The sequence below is a fragment of the Caretta caretta genome, chromosome 1 (genome assembly GCF_965140235.1).
Source record: "Caretta caretta isolate rCarCar2 chromosome 1, rCarCar1.hap1, whole genome shotgun sequence".
Classification (NCBI taxonomy): Eukaryota; Metazoa; Chordata; order Testudines; family Cheloniidae; genus Caretta; species Caretta caretta.
The window spans coordinates 167338876-167351029 of NC_134206.1; the positions used below are offsets into that span (position 1 = coordinate 167338876).

The 12154-nt window shown below is 43.7% G+C and overlaps 1 protein-coding gene across 5 annotated transcripts in view; it reads left to right on the plus strand.

Moving 5' to 3' along the window:
- Window positions 1–1171: 1171 nt before the first annotated feature.
- The window catches only part of TIAM1 (TIAM Rac1 associated GEF 1), a 254077-nt gene continuing 243094 nt past the window's right edge, over window positions 1172–12154 (plus strand). For 3 of the 5 annotated variants that reach the window (XM_075133192.1, XM_075133175.1, XM_075133180.1), the window contains exon 1: window positions 1172–1343. The gene's annotated coding sequence lies outside the window, so the exon portion shown is untranslated. Of the gene's footprint in view, window positions 1344–1638; window positions 1806–2236; window positions 2259–12154 lie in introns of those variants that run through there. The other 2 variants (XM_075133186.1, XM_075133196.1) reach the window with 2 other exon arrangements.

The window sequence follows — 12154 nt, forward strand, 5'->3', positions numbered from 1 at the left end:
ATGTTTTCTATATTTTCCCATTATTAATAACCTTCATAGACCCCTGAAAAACCTTTTCTTAAAGTTTTTCAATTTAGTGAAAAAAGGCATTTGCCAGTTTCTCATGGCATGCAAGCAAATGTCGGTCATGTTCTCGTTTTCACCATAAATGATACATTGTTCTTATAATTTAATTTTATTGCCATAGTACCCAGAGCTTCTAGGCAGGCGTGACACTGAACTGCTTGCCAGGCTGGCTGTTCCCCACTAGAACACCAAATAACAGCTGTCCTAGGTAAAAGCTTAGTTTTGGTTGCAGGTGATGTATTTTAAGGGGTACGTTAAATAAGTGTTTAGAGTCTAGTCATTCCTACCAATATGCTGTGGATGCTTTTAGCAAGAGGTTCCCAGAAATATTCTCTTCAGGCTGCTCCCACACTACAGCCATGGGCTCCCTGGCCGCACACAGCGGGAGGATGGAAGAGAGGGGGACTGAGGAATATATTACTTTGTCTCCTGGCCACCGCCGGCACAGAGCCCCGGTGGTACCAAGGGCTGGGCTGGGCTCCGAGTCGCTCTCCCTGGCAGGGTGCCAGCGCGCGAGCCCGGGGCAGAGCTGGGGGCCCAGCGCAGAGCGACGTCGGCTCCCACCCTCCTGTCCCAGGGGCGAAGCGCGCGCCCCCTGCAGGCGGCGCTGCCACAGCTGCCCACGTGTTACAGGCTGGGTCTGTTTACTGCCCCCCCAACGGGCCGAGAAGGCGGGGCAGAACTCCCTGCAGGCAGCCAATCCCGCAGGCCCCCCGCGTCGCGCGCGCGAACTTCATCTTACCCCTCCCTTGGCTTTGACTGGCTGCGGGGGCACGTGAGATTGACAGGCAGCTCCGCAGCCCTGCCGGCCGGGGGGCCGGCTTTTGTGACGGGTTCCCCCAGCGTTCGGAACGTCGCACGGCACGCGGTCGGCGGTAGAGCCCCCTGCCCCTTGGGACAGGCCCCCTTCCCAGGGGCCCCGCCCCTCCTCCCCACCTGAGCGCCGCGTGCGCTATTGTCACCCAACCCAACATTCCAACTCCGAACGCCCCGCTGTTCGCCGCCGGCTCCCCCCATTGGCCCGCCTGGCTCAAACTGAGCGGCGGGGCAGCCAATGGCGCTCGGTATCCAAGGAGCCAGCTGGCCCCGCCCTTCGCAGCGCCTGCCGTAACAATATGGCAGCAGCGGCTATTGGTAGGGACGCGGTGTGAGTGGCGGCGGCGGCGGCCGCAGCAGCAGCTCAGGCTCCTTCTCGCCCTGCGCGCCCTTCTCCTGCGCCCCCCTCCCCCTCGCAGCTGGCTCAGGGCCAGGCCGGCGGCAGGACGGAGCCATGGCAGGTAGGTCGGGGGGCCGGCGCCGGGCACCTGGGCGAGCCGGGGATGCACGGGGGAAGCTGCCCGTATTGTCATGCCCCGCTGCCCGCCGCCGCTCTCCGGGTCCTAGCGCTGGCGGGAGCGGGGTGCCACCGTGCCGGGCATTGTGCGTTTCCCCGGGCTGGGCTCGGCGGCGGCAGCGGCGGCGGGGCGTGCGGGGAAAGGGGCCCGGCGGCGAGTGAGGAGGCTGGAGGACGCCTGGGTCGGATGCAGCAGGGGAGGCTGTTTGCTCCCGCTCTCCCCAGCGGGAGGGGAGCGCGCTCTGTCGCGGCGCGGGAGGGGCTCCAGTGTATCGCCGAGCCCGGAGCCGCTTCCCGCGACGCCAGCCCGGGGCTCGGAAAAAGGGGGTGCGGACTGCGGGGCGAGAGGCTTGCCCGTAACCGCGGGGTTGTCCGCATCGTGCCTGTGCACGACTGGAGCTGGCAGGTAAATATTTGCCACCGTGACAATGGGATCGGGGGATAGCTTGTTCGCAGAGGGGGACTGGCACAGATGGAGCTGAGTGAGCGGCGCAGAAGGGAAAATGGCTTTACCCCCCACCCCGTAATCCCTTCCCCTCATTTACATCCGAATTGCTCAAAGATCAAAGCCGACATTTGTTCGGGGCTGTTTGGTGTGGCGGGATACGTCCTTTATGTGTGTGGTTCTGCGGGGTGTACGCGCCCCGGGCATTGTGCGTTAGGATGCCTATGGAGGACTTTACCACTCGAATCACCATGCCACTTATTCATTATGCTGCTGCAAGCTGCCGGCGCCGTCCTCCTGTCCCGCTCGCTGGGGCCTGCTTTTGTTTACAGTCTTCAGCTGTGGGCATAATCAGTGAATAGCATTCATAGTGAGATCGCCTTAACTCGGTCCTCAAAAGTGGTTGACCAGTTGGTAAGAGATTGTTTACTAGTTGTCAATTTCTTAAGCTCCCTTTTGAGAGAGGATGATGCAGAGGTATGCAAATATGTATTTCAGTGAGCTCGATCTTAAAGATTTTGGACCATTAAGAATAAAGCATCTTGTTTCAGGGTCTGCACTGGATCGTAGTACCAGAGGCCACCCTCACAAGTTTCAGGATTCCAACTTTCAAAATGACTGTTTAAAAAGCTGTCAGACTTGTCGTCTTGCTGTAGGCTTTTTTTTTTAAAAAATTGTCTGTCTAGCCATGCAGTCAAGTAGGATAGCACTACTTTGAGACCTGTATATAAATGTGAACATATTTGTGTGGGTTTCCTTTGTGATTTTTACTTGTCATATGTCAATGAATACAGTCTAAATCCCCTTCTCTCTTTACCTTTGAAAAATCCCATACAAAATAAACATTGTAAAAATCATAACTTCAGTATTCTGTACGTTGTCTGACTGCAGTTTTAGCATTTCCATGTATACTTTGACACGAAGTTGTTTAGTGATATTAAACAGAGAATGTGTGCTGCTGCACATGGATGTATTTGCTTATCTAGTTTCTAATGAAAAACTTGAGAGACCGTAAATGGATTACTCCAACGGATGTGTAGTGGTAAAATGGAATTATGCATGTGCATGATTTGGGGGCAGGGGGAAGGTGGAGTAGACCTCTGAATGTAGAAAATGCATCAGAGAAACTATATTAAAATCTAGGAAAGTCAAGGTTCTAAAAAAGCTGAACTTCACTTGTTTTGCTATAGGAAAGTTATTCCTAATTTATCTTTTTTTGTGTGTAAAAAAACAAAACAAAAAAAAACAAACAAAAAAAACTATATTTCAACATTAAGGCCCCGATGCTGCAAACACTTAAGAATGTGCTTAAATTTAAACATGGTGAGTACTCCATTGAGGTCAATGGGACTATTCACTCTGTGTAAACCTAAGCATGTGTGTAAGTCTTTGCCAGATCAGGATCTAAATAAGTGAAAATGACTTTTACGGTCTGCTTGCTCAGCCATTAAATTAGTTAGCACTTACTTATGCACATAATCTCAGCCTTAAATGGAACTACTCGCATAAATATAATCTTGAGATTGCACAAGAGGGTCCTTAATTTCTCTGAGCAACTGAAGTGCAGTGTTTTGCATAAGGTCACAAAATTCAGGAATGAAAACTTTTAGAGAAGAGTTGACTTTTCTTTAGTTTAGAAGCCCCTTCCCACTAATATTTCTAGTTCTATAGTAGTTTTCATCTTCACCAGCCAAATTGGAAAATGCATATTTAATAGTTGTCAAGCAGTTCTTTACATCCATAATACCAAAAACTGTAAATTTAAAATTAGGAAAAACTCAATCTGTTGAGTGATTACTTCTGGTGCCTAACTTGTGATAAGAGCACCTATTTTTCTTCCTGTATTATTGAAAAGCTTCTGCCAATTTCAGTGGCACTTCAACAGCATGATATAATTTATTGAACAAGGGCGAATGAGGCTTAGTTTCATCTTAACTTTACAGGCCCTATCCCCCAGAAAGCTGGTTTCTGGCTAAATAGCAGGAGGAGTCCCTGTTCTGAGTATTTGCTCCTTGTTAGTGTCCATGTAAAACCCTAGTCTGCCCTCTCCCTAGAGCAGTAGTTGTCAAACTTTTGTACTGGTGACCCCCTCAAATAGCAAACCTCTGAGTGCGGACCCCCCTTATAAATTAAAATCACTTCTTTTTAATATATATTTAACACCATTATAAATGTTGGATACAAAGCGGGGTTTAAGGTGGAGGCTGACAGCTCGTGACCCCCCATGTAGTAACGTCACAACCCTCTGAGGGGTACCAAACCTCTGCCCTAGATGGAGTCAGTTTATTCAACTAGATTGCTCTTCTTATCCTATTACATATGGCAGTTGGGCTCATAAGGAGGCAGTGTAATCTAGTGGATAGTTTTTTGTCTACTTAGATTGTAAAGTCTGTCCTGCCTGCAGGGATCATCTCTTGCTGTGTGTTTGTACTGTGCCTAGTATAATGGGGTCCTCATCTTGGTGAGGGCCTTGGGAACTACTAAATAATTGGAATGACTAAATGTGTTTCTCAAGAATGATGTTCTACATTGCTAGGAGCAAGGCCACTACAGCACTTTTTGGGTAGGAGGACCTTTCTCTGTAAATTGTGAGGAAAGCAAGGATTTCACACCAGTTGTGTACAGAAGAGAAGGAATTTCATATACAGGACTTGTCTCTCTGTTATGAGGATACACACACACACACACACACACACGCTACTCTAGTCCTGTTAAGGCTGTAGGAATCCTTGTAGGCAGCATAGCTCAAGGAGAGTTCAGGGACAAGTTAGGGTAGGGAATTCTACTGAATTAGGCATCTGTGGTCATGGGGTTTAATGCCTTCTCCAACAGCATAACTTCTTACTCTCGTGGCCTTTTGTTGCCCTGGTTTTGTATTAATGATCTTGACTGATGTCTTTGTATCATTAATAGCCATATTCTGGTTTCCTTACTCAGCCATTACAAAGGTAAAACTCACCTTAGCTTTCATGAAAATATGACCTGAGTAATGACTAGGGGCTTCAGAATTTGGCTCTGTGTATTCTAACAATTGTCAGAGGGGTAGCCGTGTTAGTCTGTATCCACAAAAACGAGGAGTCCAGTGGCACCTTTCACAGATTTATTTGGGCATAAGCTTTTTTGGGTAAAACCCACTTCTTCAGAAGCATGGAGATTATGTTAATCTTTAAAGTGCCACCAGACTCGTAGTTTTTTATTCAAACAATGCTGACTATGTTTTGGGTTAAAATAAGCTGACAAACTGCCTCTTTAAGAAGTCATTTAGGGTTCACTGATTAATCTGTTAGAATGGATTTCTGTAAATCCTGATTAATCTATTGAATGACCTAGCTCTAGGGTCCGTTTTTAGAAGAGGGAGACACACAACTTTTTCTGATGTGTTCAGAATCATTTGTTGTGGCTATACGGCATAACCATTCAGTAATGCAGAATAATCCCTCGTTACCTTACGTGATATCTGGTCCAAGAGATCACTACTTTCGGAAGTTAAAAACTGCTTGATACTGGATTTAACAGCTATTCATTGCAGTATTCACTAATTGATAAGATACACTACACTATCAATTATTCAAGAACTAGGTGTTCCTGCTACAGTGATGAGCATGGTATAAATAACTAGATTGACAGAACTACTAGATTTTTAGCAACAGGATTCAAAGTTATGGTTTCCACAGCAACTATTACTCAGGCCCCCTTGCACATATGCAATACTTTCCATTTCTTATTTGATCTGGTAAAAGCACAAGAAACTAAATACTCCTCCCTGCTCACATTTTGCTTATTCCTCCCACTCTCCTTTCTACCTCCTTCCTTTTTATTCTCTCTGCCTCCTACTCCCACTCTGAGCTTCATGCCTTCTTTTGTGCCACCTCCTACTCTTCATACCGCAGTTGCATGTATGCCTTAGAAAAATCACTACTTGTCCAAGTGCCTTTTGTCTTCCTTCAGATCCTACCATTATTATAGGTATCTGTTTCTAGCTGTACTCGCACTGTGCTAGGCACTATACAAATGTATAGGAAGCAGCAGTCTGTCTTATTTTTACATTGTAAATCATTCATTGCAGAGCCAAGGGCAGGGAGTATGTAATATCCATTCCTCTTTACCTGATGCCTTCCTCACCAGTGGTGGCTTCACACTGTCCTGTACCTGAACTGTTGCTTTGTGCCTTTTGTCTGAGTTAGATTATAAAATCTTTGGAACAGGAATTATGGTCTTGTTTTGTAAAGTTTGTCATGTACACTTATGGTGTTGTATAAATATTCCCATGTGTAGTGTGAAGCTTAATGCATATATGCAATGTGGCTGGGAGATGGTTTCCAGAGCCTCTAAACTTTGAATTTTGGATGGTTTTGCCATTTTAACTCTAATGCAATGTTAGCATATTTAATTTTCCTGTTTTTAAAAAAGAATCTTTAAGAAGAGTTTAAGTCATTGGAAATGCACTTGCATTTATCTGAATATGTGTAAACTTTAAGTGAGCAGATTTTCAGTCTTTCAAATAAAATTTACTTCTGGGCTGAGAACAAGCATTTTGGGGACTGACCTTTTTCATATTTTCATTACAGCATAAACCACTTAAAAATAAAAGCATAGAATGAGTGCCATCTCAACCATAACTATAATAACTAATGAAATAAGTGCATTCTAGCAAGAATGAATAAAAATTAGTAAGCTTGATGTGAACCAAAAGGTAGCCAAGTCAGTCAACATCAAATTAAGGATTCTTTATTGCTGAGGAATCCATTCCAAAAAGGAATTGAACTGGAAATGTCTTGTATCCAAAATCAGTAGGGCAACCTACTGAGCTAAAGGATAATCTGTGTTGTCTGTTAGTAGTTCTCTTCGAAGCCTCTAAGCAAGAGGGTTTCTTTGCAGAAAAGATGTGTTCTACAGTCCCTTTTCCTTAGTTTTCCCCTGAAGTGCTGACTAGGACCTTTAGCTTATAGATCTAGCCATTTTACCAATGTATTTCAAGTCCATTACTTTCAAAACAGCAGATGTATACACAATATGGACACCCTCCATATTCCAAGAGGAATTTTTACCAACCTCCAGTTGGAGGCATTTTATTTAGTCCACTTCACTTAAAATTCAAGAATTGGTATTAGCAGCAATTCCATAAAGTAGTTTGCGAGGTACCTGGGGATTCTTAGGAAGAAGGCTTCCTTGAAAATTGCTAGCTGAGATACAAGGGTGTTACAAATGGGGTTGCCTCCAGGGTCTTGCTTTCTATTTTTGTTAGTAACCTTCCAGGTCAGTGTGTTCTTTTCTATGCATATGTATTCTGTTGATGTGGCTTGTTTTACAGTGTACTCATTCCCTTCCAGATTGTCGTCAGCCTACAATTTTAGCTACTAGAATGGGGGAGCATGATTCTTCTCCCATGAGTTGATTTTTTTCTAAATGAAATTTAAACCCAAATCATCATCTTTGATATGCTTCCCAGTTATAGAAACCAACTGCTCACTGATTAAAACAGCAGCTGGTAATGTCTTGAAGTAGGCAGACCAGTTTAAATACCTTTGACTCTCAACTAGATGTCTTTGAGCAAAATATATGGATTATAGTCTCACTACAATGGGCCCAAATTTAACTGCATTGTGCAGATTAAGAATCTGAATTTATTTGCAAGGCAGCAGGTTACTCTTCAATAGCTATTGTCCACCCTGCTTAGTAGGGATATTGCATGTTGGGTGAGATAGCAGAGGCCAGTAGTAATAAACCACCTGGGAGAAGAGCTAAATATAGTCTTTACTAGAGTAAGGGCCATGTGTTTACTTCCTTGTGTATTCAGAACCCATCATTGCAGAGGGCACAATCCAACTTCATTGGCATAGTCTTTCTGAGTGAAGGTGCTGTTGTTGGTAGACAATGTGTTTCTATCTTGGCACTAGCACGTTTAGGTTTGCTTCTTTCCATTGCAGTCTGCAAGTACACCTCTTTCTCTTCTCTCTCTGTTAACTTTAAAATGCCTCAAGCCAACCCTTATGAGGAGCAGACTATTGGGGCTGAAGCCTGAGATAGCTGGAATGAGATCCCTAATCCATTAGTAGGACCCTACCGAATTCACGGCCATGAAAAACACATCATGGCCTGTAAAATCTGGTCTCCCCACATGAAATCTGGTCTTTTGTGTGCTTTTCCCTGTACTATGCAGATTTCATGGGGGAGACCAGCATTTCTCAAATTGGGGGTCCTAACTCAAAAGGGGGTTGCAGGGATCACAAGATTATTTTAGGGGGGTTGTGGATTGCAATCCTTACTTCTGCGCTGCCTGCAGAGTTGGGCAGCTGGAGAGCAGCGGCTGTTGGCCAGGTGCCCAGCTCTGAAGGCAGTGCCCTGCCAGCAGCAGCGCATAAGTAAGGGTAGCAGTACTGCAACCCCACACTACAATAATCTTGTAATCCCCCCTCCCATCCAACTCCTTTTTGGGTCAGGACCCTACAATTGCAAATTATGAAATTTCAGATAGCTGAAATAATGAAATTTACTATTTTAAAAATCCTATCACCGTGAAATTGACCAGAATGGACTTCAAATGTGGTAGGGACCTATCCATTAGTATTAAAGAAACTCAACTCTTATTTTAAGCATAAATGTTACCATTGAGGAGTGGAGGAGAATGAGAGGGACTCATCACATTCCCAGGGGCAGATCCTCCGCTTCTGATGTCAGTTTGTCTCTGACAACTTACACAGCTGAGGTCCTGATGCCTAGTGTCTTCCCAAAATAATAAACTGAAAGAGGGTGGTAAAAAGTCATTGGGTAAGAGTCAGAGGATAATAGGTCCAAACTTTTTATAAAGATATATACTCTAAACAGACAGATCCTGTCTCAAATAGAATACGATTTTAAAAGAGATGAAGATAGACAAAGGGTGAGAACAGGTTGTGTAAATTTCTTAAAGATCTCCAGGGATAACTGCAGAAGTTCGAGTATCAGACTTCCCTGCTTGCTTAAATAGGCAAGGAAAGTAATCTCTTGCATATATGCAGAACAGTTTTCAGATATATTAATCTAGCTTTAAAAAACCCCAAACACTTCTTCAAACAAGGCACAATATCCGTTCATCACTGAGGTCTTCATATGTATCAACTTAGAAGTTTAAAAAAACCAAACCATTTAAAGTTCTATCTTCAACCGAAAATCCTTCTTTATTTATAAAAATTAAAGCCCCAAATGCAATAATACAAAAGTAACAATTTCAGTGCTTTGAATACTACAGATACTTAAACTAAGGGCTATCTACCCTGTGAACATAAGGATTACATTTTATCATGCAAAAAGGTTACTGCTTCATAGTATTCAGTACATCTTTCTGTGTAATTCTTCCTCCTTCACTCTCTGTTCCAACCCTTATTACAGTTTTCTTCCACATAGTTGGATAATCTAATCAGCTGAACTGATTTTAAACAACCCAAAACAAATACACACTAGTTTTTTCTTAATCCAGAAAAGTTTCAGCTCCAAGCAACTGAAAATAGTTATAGAAATATCATCTCAAGTAAAATTAGAATGTCCTTATTGAAATACTATCATGAATTTGAAAGATGTTTTTGCCTTCATTATTTGAGACATCTCCTTGAGCCATGGTTTATTGACAATTCTATTTTACATCAGGTAATCACATTACTTATTGAAGGACAGTGATTTTTTTCCCCTCAGAACATTAGACTTAATTTAATGCAAAGTAGTTCTCTTACACGTTGACGGAGTATCTTATTACAGCAATAAAGCTTTGGAGGAAATGTCCAACAATAAGTTGAGAAATGTATTCTCTGCGAAGCTTCACTCAAAGCTAAAGCTATAAACTGTCTTTCTGAAATGCAGCAAGTATCCCAAAAATGGTTTCACTTTCTCATAAATTCCACTGTTAATTCAGAAGCGTTCGGATTCTCTTTGGGGTCACTAATTCTGTGGAAAGAATTAGTTGAAAAGTAGAGTTTAATGTCTGAAGTTTCTGGGTGCCCTTTACAGTCTGTTTCTAGCTGCAGTGAGCCTGTAGATCTACTATAGGAGTTCATACATGGTGGTGGCTGCCTGTTCTAGTTGGATATAGCAGTTTGAATATCCAGTGTTTCCATGGCTTTCCCTCAGTTCACTTCCCTGTGTCTCAGCCATTTGCTTTTTTCACCTGCTCACTGCATACTGATGGTACTTGGTCTTGGGTATAGCCAGGACTCTCTCAGTTCACACAGTACATGCTATTCCATCTCTTTGTTTACAGAAAGACCTCCATGTTACCCTTTCAGACATGAAATTACTTCAGCAGAATGTTGTGCATGAATGTTGTCTGACTTCTCCAGACTTAATCTTTTTCTCACGTCCCTAGTCTGCTTTTTCTCCTATTGAAGTAGTTTTCTGTGACGTTAACTTGCCTTAGGAGTGATTAGAAGTGAATTGATTACCTGGATTGCAACAACACTTTGTAGGTTTATTTCACTGGAATCTCAAGGTCTGGAATGTTTTCATTAATCTTTTCTTAATTCTCACTCCCCTTTCTCTAGGTATACTTCTCCTGCATCCCCATCCTCTAAATGCTGGTCTGTGGAGTCTCCTCGATGCTTGGTTAATATATTGCCTGGCTTTTTTCATCTGGTGTCGCAGGCTGTCTTCCATTCAAGCTTCTAGGCTAATGGAAATACAGACACCACTAGTTGCCAGTTGTCTTTTTAAAAAACTATTGCAAGACAGAAAAAACTCTAGTTCAGCACCATCCTTACTTTTGAAGATTCAGCTGCAGCCTGCTAGGAGAAAACTTAAAGGGATACAGTCCTATTAGAAACCATGTATTTTTGCATTGATTGTACAGAGGAGCCTTACTGCAATTTGCAAGTAGAAATTTGTTTTTCAACTGCCAGCCTTGCAGAAACAGTGTAAGACCTGAATGTGAAGCTGTGTTCATTTTGGCTTGTGCAGCATCACCAGAAATATTCTCCAGATGAAGTTCTTCCCTCCATTATAGCTATGCAACTGTAAGACGTTCAGTGGGATTGCACAGGTAGAATAAAGTGAATAATGAAAAACAGGGTCCTACGAAAGGAACTTATCAATGCTGCCCATGTGCAAGCTGGAAGAGAATCTGTCACTGTCCAAGAGCAGTGTTTCTGTAGGGCTGACAGCAGTAGCATAGCGAAATCTCTTGTTAAAGTAATGGTATATAATCTGATATCAACAGGAAGTAGGGCTGCTGGGTAAAAAGATACTTCTAAATACTAACTCTTCAGACCAGAACCACATGGTAAGTAGGTGGAGCTCTCATCCTGTTAATGCGATAGTGTACACATCCTGATACTATCCCCTTCTTCAGGGTTTTTCTGATAATAGAAACCTCGGCCTATACTTTGGCTTTTTCTAGAGTTTATCCTTACCTGTTAAGCCCTGTTAAGTGAGGAAACTATCTTTACAGCATTATTAGCTCAAGCTATAATTTGAGTTTTGCCCCTAACCTGATTTCCATCCTCACATAAACATTTGAAGCTCCACTTAAGTGGTTCTTTCAGCTTGAGCTAGCTGGCTGGTCAGAGGGTGTAGGTTGAAGCATGTCTCTTGCTGATTCTGGAGCTTGTAATGCACTGGGGATGCAGCAGTTGAGTTACAACTCATCAAATTCTAATCCAATTACTGAGTTCAATCACTCAGTGTAGCTCCTGTTTTGCAGCATGGTGATACTTAGGGCATGTCTACAGTGGCTAAATTACAGCACCAGCAGTTACAGCACCACTTGGAGCACAGAAGGGAAACCGCTGTTGTGTGTTCACACTGACAGCTACCCGCACGATAGCGTGTTCACGCTTGCAGTGGTATTCAGAGTGGTGGACTCTGGGCAGCTATCCCACAGAGCACCTTTGTGTCTTTTGCTGCTAAGACTTGTGGAAGGTGGGGGGTGGGTTGTGGGGCATCCTCGGTGCTGTCCCAATGCCCCATGATGCATTGCTTTGCATCCCAGCAGTCCCTGTGCTTTTGTCTGCATTTGGTGCCATATTCCAAAGGTTTGTGTACAGCACACCCTGCCTCTTTCAGACAGCAGGAATGGATCCCGAACTGTTGGTCAGAGCAAGAGCATACTGGTCAACATGTCATGAGTGGCAGTGGAGTTATTTCTTAAACTACAAAGGCAAGAGGAGTGTAACATTGATCTTGCCACACATAGTAGCTATGACACTAGATTGCTTGTGGTATTCAGTGGTGCTGACCACAGTGGAACGCCACTTTTGGGCTTGGGAAACCAGCACAGAATGGTGGGATCACATCGTGATGCATGTTTGGGATGATGAGCAGTGGCTGCAGAACTTTCACATGAGGAA